This window comes from Somniosus microcephalus, chromosome 14 (assembly GCF_052327205.1).
Source record: "Somniosus microcephalus isolate GS21.2 chromosome 14, FLI_Smic_1.0, whole genome shotgun sequence".
NCBI lineage: Eukaryota > Metazoa > Chordata > Chondrichthyes > Squaliformes > Somniosidae > Somniosus > Somniosus microcephalus.
Window position 1 is genome coordinate 34615263 of NC_141000.1, and position 20759 is coordinate 34636021.

The 20759-nt window shown below is 48.9% G+C and overlaps 1 protein-coding gene across 1 annotated transcript in view; it reads left to right on the forward strand.

The window, feature by feature from the left end:
- zc3h13 (zinc finger CCCH-type containing 13) overlaps nt 1-20759 on the forward strand; it is a 163461-nt gene that overhangs the window by 122856 nt on the left and 19846 nt on the right. The gene's annotated exons all lie outside the window — the stretch shown is intronic.

Here is a 20759-nt window from a genome sequence, read left to right on the forward strand (position 1 = left end):
ATAACACATTTATAAATGAAAAATACTCTTCAAAAAGGTAAGTTTATTTTTAGCCCCATAAAATTTTTTATTTTTTTTCAAAAAATTAAAAAAAATATTTAATGAAATAGAATTTTTATGATGTGTTTAAAAACAAATATTTAATGTTTTAATGTGTTTTTAAATGTGACCCCCATTCATACTTTTGACAGTTCTGTCTGGACAGATCGTGTGTGTTTATAAAAAAAAAAGGCAAAACGTTTCTCAAACACTGCTGATTCATCCTCCATCAGCAAAAAATAATTGAACGCAGTGCACAATTAGACTCTTTCACAGTGAAAGTAAATTATGATCAATGTGTCCATTTCATTCATCTAAAGCAATGAGAATCAACTTCAAAACATGACCAAAATGAACAAAGCAAAACAAAAGTTACAACTATTGTTTCTTTGTAATTGGTAATTAAAAAGTACCTCAATTGGTAATGTATTTTCTCTGCGCAAGGGAAAAAATAAATAGAAATGCAAGTCATACTGACCTGATGGATTCCCCAGTTATGTTCTTAGAGTGAGATATGACTTTTGTCTTTGATACAAAATGGATACATATATAAATCGGATAACTTCAATTAGGAATGAGTACTGAAAGGAGGCAGAAGATGCACAGTACAGCCCAGTAGTTTACAGAACTTTTCTTACAATATTAGTTAATCTCTCAAGACATTGCTCAAGGGGGGAAAAAACAGCAAATTTGTGTGTGTGTGTGTGTGTGTGTGTGTGTGTGTGTCTCTCACTCTCCCTGTAATTGCCTCTCCACTTGTGTCTCATTCTAATCGTTTACATTAAAAAACTCCCTCTTTCTCTCCCAGGAGTGATCCGAATGGGGGGAGGGGAGAAGGTTGGATGACTTGTGACTTTCCCCCACCCCTTTCTCTCCTTCCCTCTCTCTCTCTCTCTCTCCTTCCCTCTCTCTCTCTCCTCCCCTTCCCTCTCTCTCTCCCCTTCCCTCCCTCTCTCCCCTTCCCTCCCTCTCTCCCCTTCCCTCTCTCTCTCTCTCTCTCTCTCCCTCTCTCTCCTCCCCTTCCCTCTCTCTCTCTCTCTCTCCTCCCCTTCCCTCTCTCTCTCCCCTTCCCTCTCTCTCTCCCCTTCCCTCTCTCTCCCCCTTCCCCCTCTCTCCCCTTCCCCCCCTCTCTCCCCTTCCCCCTTCCCCCCCTCTCTCCCCTTCCCCCCTCTCTCTCCCCTTCCCCCTCTCTCTCCCCTTCCCCTTCTCTCTCCCCTTCCCCCTCTCTCTCCCCTTCCCCCTCTCTCTCCCCTTCCCTCTCTCTCTCTCTCTCCCCTTCCCCCTCTCTCTCTCTCCCCTTCCCCCTCTCTCTCCCCCTTCCCTCTCTCTCTCTCTCTCCCCTTCCCTCTCTCTCTCTCTCCCCTTCCCCCTCTCTCTCTCTCTCCCCTTCCCTCTCTCTCTCTCCCTTCCCGCTCTCTCTCTCTCTCTCTCTCCCCTTCCCTCTCTCTCTCTCCCTTCCCGCTCTCTCTCTCTCTCTCCTTCCCTCTCTCTCTCCCTCTCTCCTTCCCCCTCTCTCTCTCTCTCTCTCTCTCTCCTTCCCCCGCTCGCTCGCTCTCCTTCCCCCGCTCTCCTTCCCCCGCTCGCTCGCTCTCCTTCCCCCGCTCTCCTTCCCCCGCTCGCTCGCTCTCCTTCCCCCGCTCGCTCGCTCTCCTTCCCCCGCTCGCTCGCTCTCCTTCCCCCGCTCGCTCGCTCTCCTTCCCCCGCTCGCTCGCTCTCCTTCCCCCGCTCGCTCGCTCTCCTTCCCCCGCTCGCTCGCTCTCCTTCCCCCGCTCGCTCGCTCTCCTTCCCCCGCTCGCTCGCTCTCCTTCCCCCGCTCGCTCGCTCTCCTTCCCCCGCTCGCTCGCTCTCCTTCCCCCGCTCGCTCGCTCTCCTTCCCCCGCTCGCTCTCTCTCCTTCCCCCGCTCGCGCTCTCTCCTTCCCCCGCTCGCGCTCTCTCCTTCCCCCGCTCGCGCTCTCTCCTTCCCCCGCTCGCGCTCTCTCCTTCCCCCGCTCGCGCTCTCTCCTTCCCCCGCTCGCGCTCTCTCCTTCCCCCGCTCGCGCGCTCTCCTTCCCCCGCTCGCGCTCTCTCCTTCCCCCGCTCGCTCTCTCTCCTTCCCCCGCTCGCTCTCTCTCCTTCCCCCGCTCGCTCTCTCTCCTTCCCCCGCTCGCTCTCTCTCCTTCCCCCGCTCGCTCTCTCTCCTTCCCCCGCTCGCTCTCTCTCCTTCCCCCGCTCGCGCTCTCTCCTTCCCCCGCTCGCGCGCTCTCCTTCCCCCGCTCGCGCGCTCTCCTTCCCCCGCTCGCTCTCTCTCCTTCCCCCGCTCGCTCTCTCTCCTTCCCCCGCTCGCGCGCTCTCCTTCCCCCGCTCGCGCGCTCTCCTTCCCCCGCTCGCGCTCTCTCCTTCCCCCGCTCGCGCTCTCTCCTTCCCCCGCTCGCGCTCTCTCCTTCCCCCGCTCGCGCTCTCTCCTTCCCCCGCTCGCGCTCTCTCCTTCCCCCGCTCGCGCTCTCTCCTTCCCCCGCTCGCGCGCTCTCCTTCCCCCGCTCGCGCGCTCTCCTTCCCCCGCTCGCGCGCTCTCCTTCCCCCGCTCGCGCTCTCTCCTTCCCCCGCTCGCGCTCTCTCCTTCCCCCGCTCGCGCTCTCTCCTTCCCCCGCTCGCGCTCTCTCCTTCCCCCGCTCGCGCTCTCTCCTTCCCCCGCTCGCGCTCTCTCCTTCCCCCGCTCGCGCTCTCTCCTTCCCCCGCTCGCGCTCTCTCCTTCCCCCGCTCGCGCTCTCTCCTTCCCCCGCTCGCGCGCTCTCCTTCCCCCGCTCGCGCTCTCTCCTTCCCCCGCTCGCGCTCTCTCCTTCCCCCGCTCGCGCTCTCTCCTTCCCCCGCTCGCGCTCTCTCCTTCCCCCGCTCGCGCTCTCTCCTTCCCCCGCTCGCGCTCTCTCTCCTTCCCCCGCTCGCGCTCTCTCTCCTTCCCCCGCTCGCGCTCTCTCTCCTTCCCCCGCTCGCGCTCTCTCTCCTTCCCCCGCTCGCGCTCTCTCTCCTTCCCCCGCTCGCGCTCTCTCTCCTTCCCCCGCTCGCGCTCTCTCTCCTTCCCCCGCTCGCGCTCTCTCTCCTTCCCCCGCTCGCGCTCTCTCTCCTTCCCCCGCTCGCGCTCTCTCTCCTTCCCCCGCTCGCCCTCTCTCCTTCCCCCGCTCGCTCTCTCTCCTTCCCCCGCTCCTTCCCTCTATAATGGAACGTTGGCCTTTATCTCAAGGGGTTGGAATACAAAAGTGAGAAAGTTATGCTTCTGTTGTACAGAGCCATGGTCTGATCCCATCTGTAATATTGCATTCACTTTTGGGCATTGCACCGCAGGAAAGATATATTGGCCTTCGAGGGGATACTTAGAAACATAGAAGATAGGACAGGAGTAGACCATTCGGCCCCTCGAGCCTGCTCCACCATTCAATGCGATCATGGCTAATCATCCAAATTCAGTACCCTGTCCCTGCTTTCTCCCCATATCCCTTGATCCCTTTAGCCTTAACAAATATATCTAACTTCTTCTTGAATATATCTAACTTCTTCTTGAATATATTTAATGAATTGGCCTCAACTGTCTTCTGTGGTAGAGAATTCCACAGGTTCACCACTCTCTCGGTGAAGAAATTCCTCCTCATCTCAGTCCTAAATGGCTTACCCCTTATCCTTAGACTGTGACCCCTGGTTCTGGACTCCCCCGTCATCGGGAACAGCTTTCCTGCATCTAGTCTGTCTAGTCCTGTTAGAATTTTCTAAGTTTCAATGAGATCCCCTCATTCTTCTAAACTCTCGCGAATATAAGCCTAATCGACCCAATCTCTCTCCATACGTCATTCCTGCCATCCCAGGTATCAGTCTGGTGAATCTTCGCTGCACTCCCTCCATGGCAAGAACATCCTTCCTCAGATAAGGTGACCAAAACTGCACACAATACTGAAGGTGTGGTCTCACCAAGGCCCTGTACAACTGCAGCAAGACATCCTTGCTCCTGTACTCTAATCCTCTCGCTATGAAGGCCAGCATACCATTTGCTGCCTTAACCGCCTGCTGCACCTGCATGTTTACCTTCAGCGACTGGTGCACAAGGACACCCAGGTCTCGTTGCACTTCCCCTTTTCCCAATCTATTGCCGTTCAGATAATCTGCCTTCCTGTTTTTGCCACCAAAGTGGATAACCTCGCATTTATCCACATTATACTGCATCTGCCATGCATCTGCCCAATCGCCCAACCTGTCCAAATCATACTGGGGTTTCTCTGCATCCTCCTCACAGCACACATACCCACCCAGCTTTGTGTCATCTGCAAACTTGGAGATATTACATCTAGTTCCCTCGTCTAGATCATTAATATATATTGTGAATAACTGGGGTCCAAGCACCAATCCCTGCCGTACTCCACTAGTCACTGCCTGCCACTCGGAAAAAGACCCGTATATTCCAACTTTGCTTCCTGTCTGGCAACCAGTTTTCTATCCAAGTCAGTACCTTCCCCCCAATCCCATGTGTTTTAACTTTGCACGCTAGTCTCTTATGCGGGACCTTATCGAAAGCCTTCTGAAAGTCCAAATACAACACATCCACTGGTTCTCCCTTATCTATTTTACCAGTTACATCCCCAAAAAATTCCAGTAGATTAGTTGAGCATGATTTACCTTTTGTAAATCCATGTTGACTTTGTCCGATCCTGTCACTGTTTTCCAAGTGCTCTGCTATTACATCCTTTATGATGGACTCTAGCATTTTCCCCACTAACGATGTTAGGTTTACCAGTCTATAATTCCCTGCTTTTTCTCTACCACCTTTTTTGAATAGTGGGGTTACATTAGCTACCCTCCAATCCATGGGTACTGTTCCAGAGTCTATCGAGTTCTGGAAGATGACCAGCAATGCATCTACTATTTCTAGGGCCACTTCCTTAATACCCTAGGATGTAGATTATCAGGCCCTGGGGATTTATCGGCCTTCAGTCCCATCAATTTTCCTAACACCATTTCCCTACAAATACTGATTTCTTTCAGTTCCACCCTTTCATTAGACCCTATGTTCCCTGGCATCTCTGTGAGGTTATTTGTGTCCTCCTTTGTGAAGACAGAACCAAAATATGTATTTAGTTGGTCTGCCATTTCTTTGTTCCCCATTATAAATTCCCCTGATTCTGACTGCAAGGGACCTACGCTTGACTTCACTAATTTTTTTCTCTTCACATATCTATAAAAGCTTTTACAGTCAGTTTTTATGTTCCCTGCAAGCTTACTCTCAATCTATTTTCCCTTTCTTAATTAATCCCTTTGTCCTCCTTTGTTGAATCCTAAACTGCTCCCAATCCTCAGGATTATTGCTTTTTCTGGCCAATTTATATGTCCTCTCCTTGGATCTTATGCTATCCCTAATTTCCCTTGTTAGCCACGGTTGAGTCACGTTTTTTGTTTTATTTTTATTCCGAACTGTGATGAACAAATTCTGTATTTCATCCATTCGGTCTTTGAATGTTTGCCATTGCCTATCCACCGTCAACCCTTTGTGACATTCCCCAATCAATCCTACCCAACTCGCTCCTCAGACCATCGTAGTTTCCTTTATTTAAATTGAGGACCCTAGTCTGAGTCAACTACTTCATTCTCCATCTTAATGAAGAATTCGATCATATTATGATCGCTCCGACCCAAGGGGCCTCGTACAACAAGATTGCTAATTAACCCTTTCTCGTTACATAATACCCAGTCTAAGATGGCCTGGTCTCTGGTTGGTTCCTCGACATATTGGTCCAGGAAACCATCCCGTAAACACTCCAGGAATTCCTCCTCCACAGTATTGTTACTAATTTGGTTAGCCCAATCTATATGTAGATTAAAGTCACCCATGATGACTGCTGTGCCCTTATTGCACGCTTCTTTAATTTCCCTTTTTAATGCCATCCCCAACCTCCGCCTTACTGTTTGGAGGTCTATATACCACTCCCACTAACGTTTTCTTCCCCTTAGTATTTCTCAATTCTACCCATACAGATTCCACATCATCAGAGCTAATATCCTTCATTACAATTGTGTTAATCCCTTCTTTAACCAGTAATGCTACCCCACCTCCCTTTCCTTTTTGCCTATCTTTCCTGAATATCGAATACCCCTGGATGTTGAGTTCCCAGCCTTGGCCATCCTTGAGCCACGTTTCCATAATCCCAACCAAATCATATTCGTTTACCTCTATTTGCGCAGCCAATTCATCCACCTTATTACGAATGCTTCTCGCATTAAGACACAAAGCCTTCAGGCTTGTTTTTTTAACGCTCTTAGACCTATTAGAATTATTATTTACTGTTGCCACGTTTGATTTAAACCGTTGATTTCTCTGACTGCCACTTTTGTTTTTCTCCTTCCTATCTTTTGCTTTTATCCTTGTTTCCATTTCCTCTGTCTCCCTGCTCAGGTTCCCAACCCCCTGCCATTTTAGTTTAAACCCTCCCCCAGAGCACTAGCACACGCTTCCCCTAGGACATCGGTTCCAGCCCTGCCCAGGTGCAGACCGTCAGGTTTGAACTGGTCCCACCTCCCCCAGAACCGGTTCCAATGTCCCAGGAACTTGAATCCCTCCCCCTTGCACCATTCCTCTAGCCACGTATTCATCTGAAATACCCTTCTATTTCTACTCTGACTAGCACGTGGCACTGGTAGTAATCCTGAGATTACTACCTTTGAGGTCCTATTTTTTTAACTTACCTCCTAACTCCCTATATTCCGCTTTTAGGACCTCATCCCGCTTTTTACCTATATTGTTGGTGCCTATATGCACCACGACAACTGGCTGTTCACCCTCCCCTTTCAAGATGTTCTGCAGCCGCTCTGAGACATCCTTGACCCTTGCACCAGGGAGGCAACGCACCAGGGAGGCAACACACCATCCTGGAGTCTCGTTTGCGGATGCAGAAACGCCCATCTATTCCCCTTACAATAGAATCCCCTATTACTATAGCTCTCCCACTCTTTTTCCTCCCATGCTGTGCAGCAGAGCCACCCCTGGTGCCAGGAAGTTGGCTGCTGCTGCTTTCCTCTGATAAGCCATCCCCCCCAACAGCACTCAAAGTAGTGTATCTGTTTGAGAGGGGGATGTCCACAGGGGACCCCTGCACTACCTGCCTGCGCCTAGTACTCCGCCTGTTGGTCACCCATTCCCTTTCTTCCTGTCCAACCTCTACCTGCGGTGTGTCCAACTCCGTAAACGTGCTATTCACGATGTCCTGAGCATCGCGAACGCTCCAGTATGCATCCAATCGCAGCTCCAGTGCTGCAATGCGGTCTGTCAGTAGCTGCAGCTGGATTCACTTCCTGCACATGTAGTTGTCAGGGACATAGGAAGTGTCCCTGAGTTCCCACATAGCGCAGGAGGAGCATACCATGTGGCCGGGCTGTCCTGCCATGATTTACCCTTTAATTAATTGAATTTAAATTAAATCAATCAATCCCACTAATTACACTACAGTTAAATGGTTTACCAACAGTCCCCGCTACACCCGAGAGACCTTAGTAACTATAAACCACGGAGTTAAAGTTTAAAAAAGAGTTGCAGTGGAACAAAAGTTGCTGCAGTGACTAGAGTATCAATGAAAAGGGGCCCTGGTGATAAGACTTTCTTTGAATGTAAATTCAAACAATAGGTAAAGAAAGGCCACAGCATAACACTACTGAAGGTATTGCAGATGATTTAATGGACAAACTTTATGTAATGGGAGAATGCAGAGTCCTAATCCACTAGCACTAATTAATGTAAAATAAAAACACAAAATGCTGGAAATACTCAACCGGTCAGGCAGCATCTGCAGAGAGAGAAAGAGTTAACGTTTCTGACGAAGGGTCATCGACCTGAAACGTTAACTCTGTTTCTCTCTCCACAGATGCTGCCTGACCTGCCGAGTATTTCCAGCATTTTCTGTTTTTATTTCAGATTTGCAGCATCCGCAGTATTTTGCTTTTGTACTAATTAATGTAATGTGGCTATACTGGTCATATCTGAACTCTCTCAAAGTACCAGGTTAAAATCAGTGTTCCCGCAAGCCCAGCAGGGAACTGTGCTTGACGGGGGTGAGAGCAGGGTTTGGAGAATTGACACTACCCACAATTTCCTGATGTGCATGGCCAGCAGGCACAGCTGCCCGCTTATTAGTGCCCATCTGTGAAATCGTCCTTTCACGACCACAGTGTCAGCTGTGACTCAGTTGGTAGCACACTTGTCTCTTGAGTCAGAAGGTTGTGGGTTCAAGTCCCGCTCCAGGAACTTGAGCACATAAAGCTAGGCTGACACTCCAGTGCAGTGTTGAGGCAGTGCTGCTCTGTCGGAGGTGCTGTCTTTCGGATGACACGCTAAACCGAGGCCCTGTCTGCTCTCTCAGGTGGACGTAAAAGATCCCATGGCACTATTTCGAAGAAGAGCAGGGGAGTTATCCCCGGTGTCCTGGCCAATATTTATCCCTCAACCAACATAACAAAAACAGATTATCTGGTTATTATCACTTTGTGGGACCTTGCTGTGTGCAAATTGGCTGCCGCGTTTCCTACATTACAACACTGACTATACTTCAAAAGTACTTCATTGGCTGTAAAGTGCTTTGAGACGTCCGGTGGTCGTGAAAGCGCTATATAAATGCAAGCCTTTTCTTTCTTTCTGTATTTAACCTGCATTGTGAATATATAAACATTGAGATTGAACAACATCAGTAAACTGTGATGATAAATTATGGATAACTATCCAGAAGTCATCAAGCACCTCATTCACAAATTGACCATGAAATTCCACCAAGCCACATTAATTGAACATACAAAATATACAAAGTATAACTTTATAAAGCAGAATAAGTGGCATGGTAAAATGAAATCTTGTGTCATGCAGCAAGCGGTGCTGTTTTTTCCAAGCCTCTGGTTTCCGATGTGTATGCTCTGTTGCATCTGCATATTTTTTTCTTGCTGTAGGTTACATATGAGCATGTATGCCCATTTCAAGGAAAGATTTGCATCTCATTCTAAAACAGAACCGGGGTGGGACACCAGCATGACTTGCCTAAATGCTTTACATGTCTCATAGTAGGAGTAAATGTTAGTATAACTGTGAGGAGAAAGATTGGAGCATTAAAATAATCAGTTTTGAATCAATTTGCACTGCATATATTTTGGATCAGCCTTTGTATGCGCTGTGCGTATTACTGTACTGTTTAGTTCCTTATAAAAATTCATGATGGTTACACCTATACAGTTGGTCATTTATCCCAAGGCTTGATTATTGTGCATTGGTTGAAATTCTTACTTGGCCTTAATTATTTTGGTTTTGCTGATTTGTGCACTTCAGCGTATTACCAATATTACCAATGGCAGAACGGTACAGTTGGATTAAAATGGATAAATCATTTTCCTTCAAAAGCAATGCAATTTCTAGGAGTAAAAGGATTAAGCAAAACATTGATTTCTTGTATTCATCCATCATCTAGTTTTTGGAAGGTCTAAATAACTTCTTTCCCCCTCACCAGTATGGCACTTTTCTCTATTTCCCTGAAGGTGCTGATGTCTCCTTACTGTGGAATGGTTACAGGGGTGCCTCCTCCGGGTGGCCATTATTTGTGAGTGAGCCCTGACAGCGAGTGTTAGCAGACTATTCAACTCTGGGGCTTTACAATCAAAAAACAGTCCTTTCCTCCCCCAAGAAGTGCAAAAGTTCATTTCTAGCAGCGTTCTTGACAGCAGCCAGAACCCTACATCATTTCCTCTTCCTTAACCTAGATGCACTAGGTGCTACTGCCATCTTGGCCGAGATCACCTGACAGCAGAGACTGAGGAATGAACCTGGGGTCTTCCTGGGCAATATGGCTCAGCCATTCACTGAGCCTTTGGGGGAGTTTCTGAATGACTTTGATGTGTTTTAAAAGGAAACTAAGAAATAAGTTGGTATTGTTCATTTGTTGCATGAGAGTGCTGAGGCAGTTTCTTTTTATTTTACATGCATCCAGCATTCCTGATGGTCACAGTGCAGTAGAGGGGAGAAAATGCATGTTGCCCTTTTTCCTTTGTTCCTCATCTTTACTCTAAAGGAGTAATAACGACCACAATAATGACTAATTGCCTTTTATATAACATCTTTAGCATAGAAAAATGTCCCAAGGCACTTCAGAGGTGTAAAAAAATGGACACCAAGCCAAAGACAAAGATACTAAATTTGATGCTTATGGGGAATATGTAGGTCAGCGAGGACTAGGGTGATGGGTGAAGAAAACCTTGAACATAGAGGTGGATTTTAAGGAACATCTTAGAGGGGAGGGAGGTGGCGAGGTGGGAGCGGTTTAGGCAGGGGATTCCAGAACATTGTACACAGGCAGCTGAATGCATGAAACATAGAAACAGACGATAGGAGCAGGAGTAAGCCATTCGGCCCCTTGAGCCTGCTCCGCCATTCAATGAGATCACGGCTGATCATCCAAACTCAGTACCCTGTCCCTGCCTTCTCCCCATATCCCTTGATCCCTTTAGCCTTAAGAAATATATCTAACTCCTTCTTGAATATATTTAATGAATTGGCCTCAACTGCCTTCTTTGGTAGAGAATTCCACAGGTTCACCACTCTCTGGGTGAAGAAATTCCTCCTCATCTCTGTCCTAAATGGCTTACCCCTTAGACTGTGACCCCTAGTTCTGGACTCCCCCGCCATCGGGAATATACTTCCTGCCTCTAGTCTGTCTAGTCCTGTTAGAATTTTATAAGTTTCAATGAGATCCCCTCTCTTCTAAACTCCAGTGAGTATAAGCCCAATCGACCCAATCTCTCCTCATACGTCATTCCAGCCATCCCAGGAATCAGTCTGGTGAATCTTCGCTGCACTCCCTCCATGGCAAGAACATCTTTCCTCAGATAAGGCAACCAAAACTGCACACAATACTCAAGGTGTGGTCTCACCAAGGCCCTGTACAACTGCAGCAAGACATCCTTGTTCCTGTACTTGAATCCTCTCGCTACGAAGGCCAACATACCATTTGCCTTCTTAACCGCCTGCTGCAGCTGCATGCTTACCTTCAGCGACTGGTGCACAAGGACACCCAGGTCTCGTTGCACTTCCCCTTCTCCCAATCTATTGCCATTCAGATAATAATCTGCCTTCCTGTTTTTGCCACCAAAGTGGATAACCTCGTATTTATCCACATTATAGTGCATCTGCCCAATCACCCAACCTGTCCAAATCATACTGGAGTTTCTCGGCATCCTCCTCACAGCACACACGCCCACCCAGCTTTGTGTCATCTGCAAACTTGGAGATATTGCATCTAGTTCCCTTGTCTAGATCATTAATATATATTGTGAATAGCTGGGGTCCTAGCACCGATCCCTGCGGTACCCCACTAGTCACTGCCTGCCACTCAGAAAAAGACCTTTTTATTCCAACTCTTTGCTTTCTGTCTACCAGCCAGTTCTCTATCCAAGTCAGTACCTTGACCCTAGTCCCATGTGCTTTAACTTTACACGCTAATCTCTTATGCGGGACCTTATCGAAAGCCTCTGAAAGTCCAAATACACCACATTTACTGGTTCTCCCTTATCTATTTTACCAGTTACATCCTCAAAATTCCAATGGTGCATGGCTACAAAGAGCTCAGCATCAGAGAAACAGAGTTCAAGGGGGGGTGGGGTGATTTTAGGTCTGGAGGATGTTGCAGAGATGAGATGGGGCAAGACCATGAAGCGATTTAAACACTGATGAGAATGTTGAAAGTGAGGCTTTTGTGGACCAGGAGCCAATGCAGGTCAGCGAGGACTGGGGTGATGGGTGAGCAGGACTTGGCATCAGCTGAAGGTTATTAAGGATGGGATGCTGGCCCGAAAAGCATTGGGACAGTCGAGTCTGGAGGTGACGAGCATGGATGAGGGTTTCAGTAGCAGATTGGCTGAGGTGAAGGCAGGTAGTGTTACAGAGGTGGAAGTAGGCAACCATTGTGATGGAGATGATATGGGGTCGGAAACACAGCTTGAGTTTAAATAGAACAGCAAGGTTGTGAGCAATCTGGTTCAGGCTGAGAAGGTGGTTAGGGCAGGAGATGGAATTGGTGGCAAGAGAATGGAGTTTGTGGTGGGAGCCGAAGGTAATGCTTCTGACTTCCCAATATTTAACTAGAAGAAATTCTTGTGATATCACAGAGGCACTGGTGGAGCGATAGAGCTGGATGTCGACAGTGTATATGTGGAAGCTGATTCCCTGTCTGCGGATAATGTCGATGAGGAGGGGGACAAGGACAGATCTTTAAGGGACTCTGAAGGTAACAATGCGGTGGTGCTGAGAGCAGCCATTGCTCAAGATGTTCTGGTTGCAATTAGATAGGCAAGAGTGGAGCCAAGCGAGGGCAGCCCTCGTGAGCTGGGGGTAATATACTAGCATGGATTGAGAATTGGTTAACAGACAGAAAACAAAGAGTAGGGATAAACGGGTCTTTTTCAGGATGGCAGGCTGTGACTAGTGGGGTACCGCAAGGATCGGTGCTTGGGCCCCAGCTATTCACAATCTATATCAATGATTTGGATGAGGGGACTAAATGTAACATTTCCAAATTTGCTGATGATACAAAGCTAGGTGGTAGCGTCAGATGTGAAGAGACTTCAAGGGGATCTCGACAGGCTCAGTGAGTGGGCGAGAACATGGCAGATGGAATATAATGTGGATAAATGTGAAGTTATCCACTTTGGTAGAAAAAACAGAAAGGCAGAATATTTCCTAAATGGTGAACGATTGGGGAATGCAGATGCTCAAAGGCACCTGGGTGTCCTTGTACATGAGTCACTGAAAGTGAATGTGCAGGTGCAACAAGCCATTGGGAAGGCAAATGATATGCTGGCCTTCATTACAAGAGGATTTGAGTACATGAGTGAAGAAGTCTTACTTCCAATTATATAGGGCTTTGGTGAGACCACACCTGGAGTAGTGTGTACAATTTTGGTCTCCTTACCTAAGGAAGGATATACTTGCCATAGAGGGAGTGCAACGAAGGTTCAGGAGATTGACTCCTAGAATGGTGGGACTGTCGTATGAGAAGAAATTGAGTAAACTAGGCCTGTATTCTCTTGACTTCAGAAGAATGAAAGGGCATCTCATTGAAACGTACAAAATTATTACAGGGCTTGATGGGATAGATGCTGGGAGAATGTTTCCCTTAGCTGGGGAGTCCAGAACCAGGGGCCACAGCCTCAAGATAAAGGGTAGGCTATTCAGGACTGAGATGAGAAGAAATTTCTTTGCACAGAGGGTGGTGAATCTTTGGAATTCTCTACCCCAGAGGACTGTGGAGGCTCAGTCATTGGGTATATTCAAAACAGAAGTCGATAGATTTCTGACTAGTAAGGGCATCAAGGGATATGGCGACAGGGCCGGTGAATGGAGTTGAGGCAGAAGATCAGCCATGATCTCATTGAATGGCAGAGCAGGCTCAAAGGGCCGAATGGCCTACTCCTGCTCCTATTTCTTATGTTCTTAACAGTGCAATGGTGTTGGAGAAGGATGGTATTGTCGACCATGTCAAAGGCTGCAGAGTTTGAGCAGGGATAGTGCAGCATGATCATGGTCACAGAAGATATCATTTGTGACTTTGAATAGGGCAATTTCACTGCTGTGACAGGGGCAGAAGCCGGATTGAAAATATTCAAATGGAGTTGCAGGAAAGGTGGGCACAAATTTGGGAGGCGACAAGGACTTGGAAGTGGGGTGGAAATTTGCACGGACAGAGCGGTTCAGGGTGATTTTTTTTTTGAGGAGGATGGTGGTGGTTGTGTCTCTCGCAACGGAGAAATTTAGGCAGTCTAAACATTTATTTGCTTTCCATGGTGTAAGGGCTGAAGGCAAACGGTGATGGACTTAAATGGATGGTTGAGTACAATGGATGCTGCTACCATCTTACAGGGAAGAAGCTCAGGGTAAGTCTAGGGTCTTTCCACTGTTGCATGGCTGCTCTCTTTAGGCATCTCTGAATCAACTTCTAATGGCACCTATATGGAGCAATCCTCACATTTACTGATCATTACTGTCTAGACTTAATTGCAGCACACATACTCATCTCTGGTAGATCGATCCTGACAACTGGTATTATGGCTCCTACACAGAAGCCTTGCCATCCTGAATTTGAGCTACTTTGCTGTGCTCCTACGATGTGGGACGGATGAAGAAAGATGGATTACCTAACCAGTAGGTTTTCTTTCATTCTTTGAATCGTATGCATCCTCCTCAAGCCAAGACTTCACCCATCAGTCCTCGGATCCTGAAAGGATATATTTTTGTGGGTTGGGGGTTAAGTAGTTATTTAGTTTCAGTTTGGCTTCGGGTCAAAACGAGCTGGCATAATGGCTCAGGTCTTGGAGCTGTATATGATATGGGACCCCATGCAGCACTGTTGATCGGCAATGTCATTATGATGATTTCATGTGCATTCTCAGCACAGGGTTTTCCCAGAACCCCTCAAACTAGGCTATATTCCCATGGTGAGTGGAGGATGCACGTTGCTTAAAATAAAGCAAAGACCCTACCAAGCTGGTATTCCATCTTTCTGAAGTAAATTTCAGACGGGTAAAAAGAAATTCCCTGACCAAAAACTTTTGTAAGTTGTACCAGTAAATAAGAAAAAGATGGTACGTAATATAGTTAGGGTTTTGTTTGCCTGCAGTATTTACTACAGTATATAAGGAATCCAGAATCATAGGGGGGAATTTTGCCAGCCCTGGGGAGTCGGGTCTGCCGGGAAATTGACAGAATCTGGGGGTGGGTGCCCATCCCACCCCTGTGCCATCATCCCAGGAGGCGGGTACCCGACCCGCGCTGGGAGCTGCCTCCCTGAGGTGGGAAGGGGATTACAGCCACTTAACTGCTAGTTAACAGGCAGCTAAGAGGATTATCCCCATTTTACCCCTGCAAGTGCGGGCTTCCTGACATCGGGAAACCCCGCCAGGGTTAGCAAGGCAAGCAGGGGGTCGGAGGGGTCGAAAAGTGCGCTGTGGAGGTGAGAGATGGGTGCAAGTGTGGAGAGGTAAGTATGTGATGAGTGTAAAGTCATAGAAAATGTTTACTTACCTTTATTTCTTCCTGCAGGCTTCAACAGCTGGGGAACTAGAGACTCCGGCATCTCACCGGCAGAGATGACAGATGGCTGCTGCATTCTCTGATGCAACAGCCATCTAATTTCTGCTGATTGCTGTATCAAAAAATCAATGTGACTTGTATGCTGTCTTGATAAATGGACTTGATTTCAATACTTCCATAGCTAGGAGAGTATGGATCGGTCTCTGCACAAGTCTGTAATCTTCTTTCAAATCGAATAACCTTTCTTTTGCTCTAGTAGACCTGAAGAGGAGGTCTGAATGTACTCTGAACAAAAATTGTACCACTTTGCTTATATATTTTATTTCTCTCCAACTGCTGTGTGTGTGTGATGACTTCTGAAACTATGGGATTTATTAACGGGGCTAAGTAACAAACCACTGGCGAAATAGCTGGTTACGTACTTGTCTCTAACATTGGTAGTATTTTATACCATATTGTGGCGGAGCCACCATTGGGCTATGGACATTGTATATAATTCCTTTTTACAGCTCTGTTATATAGTCTGACGATGTACCTTTAAATGTATCTGCACTCAGGCTTCATTCCTGTACTCTGCGTGATGACGTCAGAGCTCGGAACCCTCTAGCAGTTCCAGACAGTTGGAGAGAGGGCCATAGCTCGGAACCTTCCAGCAGTTCCTGGCAGTTGGTGAAAGGTTTCCAAGTAGACCAGACACATTTCCAGTTCATCCTGTAGTTGTTAACTTGCTTCGTTTGCTCATTAAAGTTTATTGTTTTGACTTCGTGAGTCGAACTCCATCTTTTGGTAAGGAACAGAGGTCCCTACATTGGTGACCCCGTTTTTCTTCGAACGAATTCGTTGAAAAAACAACATGGACACGAACGCAGTCACGATCAAACTACCACACTTTTGGGAGCAGCAGCCAGCCGCGTGGTTTTGCCAGGCAGAAGCTCAATTCCAAATCCGGAGAATTACAGTGGATTCGACCCGTTATTACTACGTGGTTTCCGCCCTCAACAGTGCCACGGCCTCGCGAGTCGTCAGCCTCCTCGAAAGTCCGCCTACCGACGGCAAGTATGAAGCATTAAAAACACGCCTTCTCCAAATTTTCGGTCTGTCCAAATCTGAACGTGCCCGACGCCTAATCGCCATGCCCGGTCTTGGGGTCTCGAAACCCTCAGAGCTCATGAGCCAGATGCTCATGTTGCTCGGCTCGGAATCCCAGTGTTTTTTATTCCGTGAGCTCTTCCTCTGCCAGCTACCGGAGCCCGTGCAGACCGCCTTGGCCAACTCCGCAATCACGGATTGTGCCGAACTCGCCGCGGAGGCGGATAACATCTTTTCGGTTGCCCAACAGTCCTGCGCAGCCACAAAACGCCGAGGCAGTCCGGAGCCCCCCGCCGACACTGACCCAATTTACCCCGAGCTGCAGCCATGTTGCGCCACCACGAGTCGCCCATCCCCCATGAGGGCAAACCAGTCTCCTCTTCCTACGGGTTGGTGCATTTACCATTCTCGTTTTGGCGCGAAAGCCAGGAATTGCCGTCCACCCTGCAGTTTCTTCCAGGAAAGAAAAAATCCTTTTTCAAGTCACCGGGGTTCGAGACACCATTCTAATCCTGCTGCACACGCGGGGATCACGATGGCTGTGGGATCTGCAGGAAAATTCCTGTACATCACTGACTCCCTTTCAGGATGCTGCTTCCTCTGCGACACTGGCTCCCAGTGCAGTATCCTGCCGGCGTCGAAGCTCGACCTGCAGTCCGGCGGCCAGGGTCCCTCCCTCGAGGCAGCTAACGGCGCAGCCATCCGCACGTTCGGAAAGCGTTGGGTCCAATTAAGTTTCGGCGGCCAGCGTTTTAGATGGGAGATCATCACTGCAAGGGTTTCGCAGGCCATCCTGGGGGCGGATTTCCTCTGCGCTAATGGTTTCTTAGTCGACGTTCGACACTGCCGGCTCATCAACGCCTCGCCTTTTCGTTCGGTACCCTGCCACCGAAGCACTGCAGCGCATTGGTCTGTGGTTTTTGCAGTCCCCGCCGCCAATGATTTCTCTCTTCTCAAAGATTTCCCCGAGCTCACCAGGCCTACCTTCTCTGCATCAGTAGCAAGACATGGTGTGACGCACCATATTACTACAACAGGGCCCCCCATTTACGCAAGAGCACGTAGGTTGGAACCCATCAAACTTGCGGCGGCCAAGGCAGAGTTTCACACAATGGAATGCCTAGGCATCATCCGACGGTCCAATAGTCCTTGGTCCTCGCCCCTGCACATAGTTCCTAAGCCAGGCGGTAGATGGCGACCATGTGGTGACTACAGGCACCTGAACGAGGCTACTATCCCGGACAGATATCCAATCCCTCATATACAGGACTTTTCGGCCCACCTGGTGGGGAATTGCATTTTCTCTAAAGTAGACCTCGTATGCGGCTATCATCAAGTGCCGGTTAATCCTCAAGACGTCCCCAAAACCGCCGTCATCACACCCTTCGGGCTTTTTGAGTTTCTCCGTATGCCGTTTGGGCTAAAAAATGCAGCACAGGCTTTCCAACGGCTTATGGATTCCGTCTTTCGAGACCTAACATTCGTCTTCGTCTACTTAGACGACATACTCATCGCCAGTAGCAGCCACACTGAGCACATCACGCACCTGCGTGCCCTGTTCTCTCGCCTTAGTCAGCATAGCCTAATCATCAACCCGGCCAAGTGCCAGTTTGGTCTGCGCACTATTGACTTCCTGGGCCACAGAATCACCGCAGATGGTGCAGTCCCTCTAGCCTCCAAGGTGGAGGCCGTCACATCTTTTCCCCTGCCGAAGACCGTGTAGTCCCTCCAGGAATTCTTGGGAATGGTCAACTTTTATCACAGATTTGTTCCCAAGGCAGCCTTGTTGATGCAACCATTGTACGAGGTCATCAGAGGCAGAGCAGGCAAAGATCAGATAGAGTGGACACCTCACATGAACCAAGCCTTTGTTGATACCAAAAATGCCCTGGCTGCAGCAACCATGTTGGCTCACCCCCTCCCAGGCGCAACCATCGCCCTCACTACAGACGCCTCCGACTACGCCATCGGGGCGGTTCAAGAACAGTGGGTCAATGGGGCTTGGCAACCGCTGGCTTTCTTCAGCCGACAGCTGAGGAAGAATGAACAGAAGTATAGCACCTTCGACAGAGAACTGTTGGCACTCTTCCTGGCCATCCGCCATTTCCGCTTCCTCCTGGAAGGACGGCCATTTACGGCTTTTGTTGATCACAAGCCGCTGACCTTCGCGATGGCTAAGACAACAGAACCATGGTTGGCGCGCCAGCAACGCCATCTCACATATATCTCTGAGTTCACCACCGACATCCAGCATGTCTCCGGGAAGGATAACATGGTGGCGGATTGCCTCTCCCGCGCTAAGCTCCACGCAGTACATCTTGGTGTCGACTATGTCAGATTGGCGGAAGACCAGAGGGCGGATCCCGACGTGCAGGCGTACCGCACCACACTTTCCAGTTTGCAAGTGGCTGACGTGCCTTTCCAGTCTGCAGGGACCACACTCCTGTGTGACGTTTCTATTGGTGTTCCACGCCCAATTGTCCTGGCTGAATGGCGCAAAATAATCTTCGATACTATCCACGGGTTGTCACATCCCGGCATGAGAGCGTCTCAGCGGTTAATGGCGAAGAAATTCATTTGGAAGGGCATGCATCTCGACGTCCGTGACTGGACAAATTCCTGCGTGACCTGCCAGAAAGCCAAAATACAACGCCACGTTAAAGCCCCGCTCTCCACTTTTCCGGTCCCGGAGCGCCGCTTCGACCATGTACACGTGGACCTTGTTGGCCCTCTTCCTCCTTTTCGCAGGCACACTCATCTTCTCACCATAATTGACCGCACTACTAGATGGCCAGAGGCAATTCCTTTGGTCGCAACCACGGCAGCGGACATCTCCAGGGCTTTCATCTCGTCATGGGTGGCACGTTTTGGGGTACCGGCTGACATCTCTTCGGACCGAGGACCTCCAGTCACCTCTGAGCTTTGGAACGCCGTTGCTCAAAGTTTCAGTGCCAAACTTCATCGTACCACCGCCTACCATCCACAGGCAAACGGCCTCTGTGAAAGGTTTCACAGGTCTCTTAAAGCAGCACTACGTGCCAGTCTTACCGGGCCGGGGTGGATAGACAAGCTTCCTTGGGTGCTACTAGGTCTTTGCACAGCGCCAAAGGATGACCTGCAATCTTCCTCGGCGGAGCTAGTCTTTGGGCAACCGCTCAGGGTTCCAGGTGATTTTCTTCCTCCTCACACTGAACCTTGGTCTCCAGCTCAGCAACTCATCAGCCATCAGGAAGCGGCCAAGAACTTCATCCCGGTTCCTACTTCACATCATGACTGGCAACGTTCCTACGTTCCAGGGGACCTCAAGAATGTGGGGTACGTGTTCATCCGGCAGGATGCACACAAAGACCCCCTCAAGCCACCGTACACCGGTCCTTTTCGTGTCATCTCCTCGGGCGATAAGACCTTCATAGTCGACATCGGCGGTAAAAGTGACCACATCGCTGTGGACCGGCTGAAACCTCATCTTGACCTCAGCGCACCAGTTGTCACTGCCCAGCCGCCTCGTCGCGGTCGTCCTCCTTCGACTGCCGGTGCCCCACAGCCACAGTTGACCACCAAGACACCAGGGTCCATTGCACCGAGTCGCCTGCGACCTTCTTCTTCTGCTTCGGCAACGTCATTCCAGCCTCAAACTACGGCTGTTTCGTCTTCTACCTCTTCGTTCCAGCCGCCAGAGTACCGTAGTCGTTCGGACAGGCTTGTCAGACCTCCTTCTCGCCTTACCTTCGCCGTTAAAAGCAATTCTGGGGGAGCGCATGTGGCGGAGCTACCATTGGGCTATGGACATTGTATATAATTCCTTTTTACAGCTGTGTTATAGTCTGACGATGTACCTTTTAAATGTATCTGCTACTGCACTCAGGCTTCATTCCTGTACTCTGCGTCATGACATCAGAGCTCGGAACCCTCTAGCAGTTCCAGACAGTTGGAGAGAGGGTCATAGCTCGGAACCTTCTAGCAGTTCCTGGCAGTTGGTGAAAGGTTTCTGATGCGCTATCAATAACTCAAAAGACTGAGATTAAGCGAGTAATTAACAGGCTTTTATTAACAAGAGAATGAAGGTGTGCCTCGAGTGGTCGACCGGTCCAGAATACAGAGGGACTGTGGAGCAGTCACCTTTATACCTGGACTCGTGGGAGGAGCCAGCCGAGACATGTACAGGCATGTACACAGTGGAATACAAACAGTGGTTTACCACAGTTTCCAAGCAGACCAGACACGTTTCCAGTTCATCCTGTAGTTGTTAACTTGCTTCGTTTGCTCATTAAAGTTTATTGTTTTGACTTCGTGAGTCGAACTCCATCTTTTGGTAAGGAACAGAGGTTCCTACAATATGATAGTTTCAGAAACTAGTGTTTTGTGGGTCGAGTATAATTTTGAAACCTATAGAGTGTGCATAAGATCAACCCTGTAGAAGAATATCGGAGCATACTTTGCATGTTTCATTCATTCAACCTCCACAAATGAGTAGAATATCCAAATTACAAGGAACCACTGGACACATTATAACTCTGCCTGTGACAACAGAGCAGGAGATGGGGGTATTGAAAATGTAGACCTCTTTCT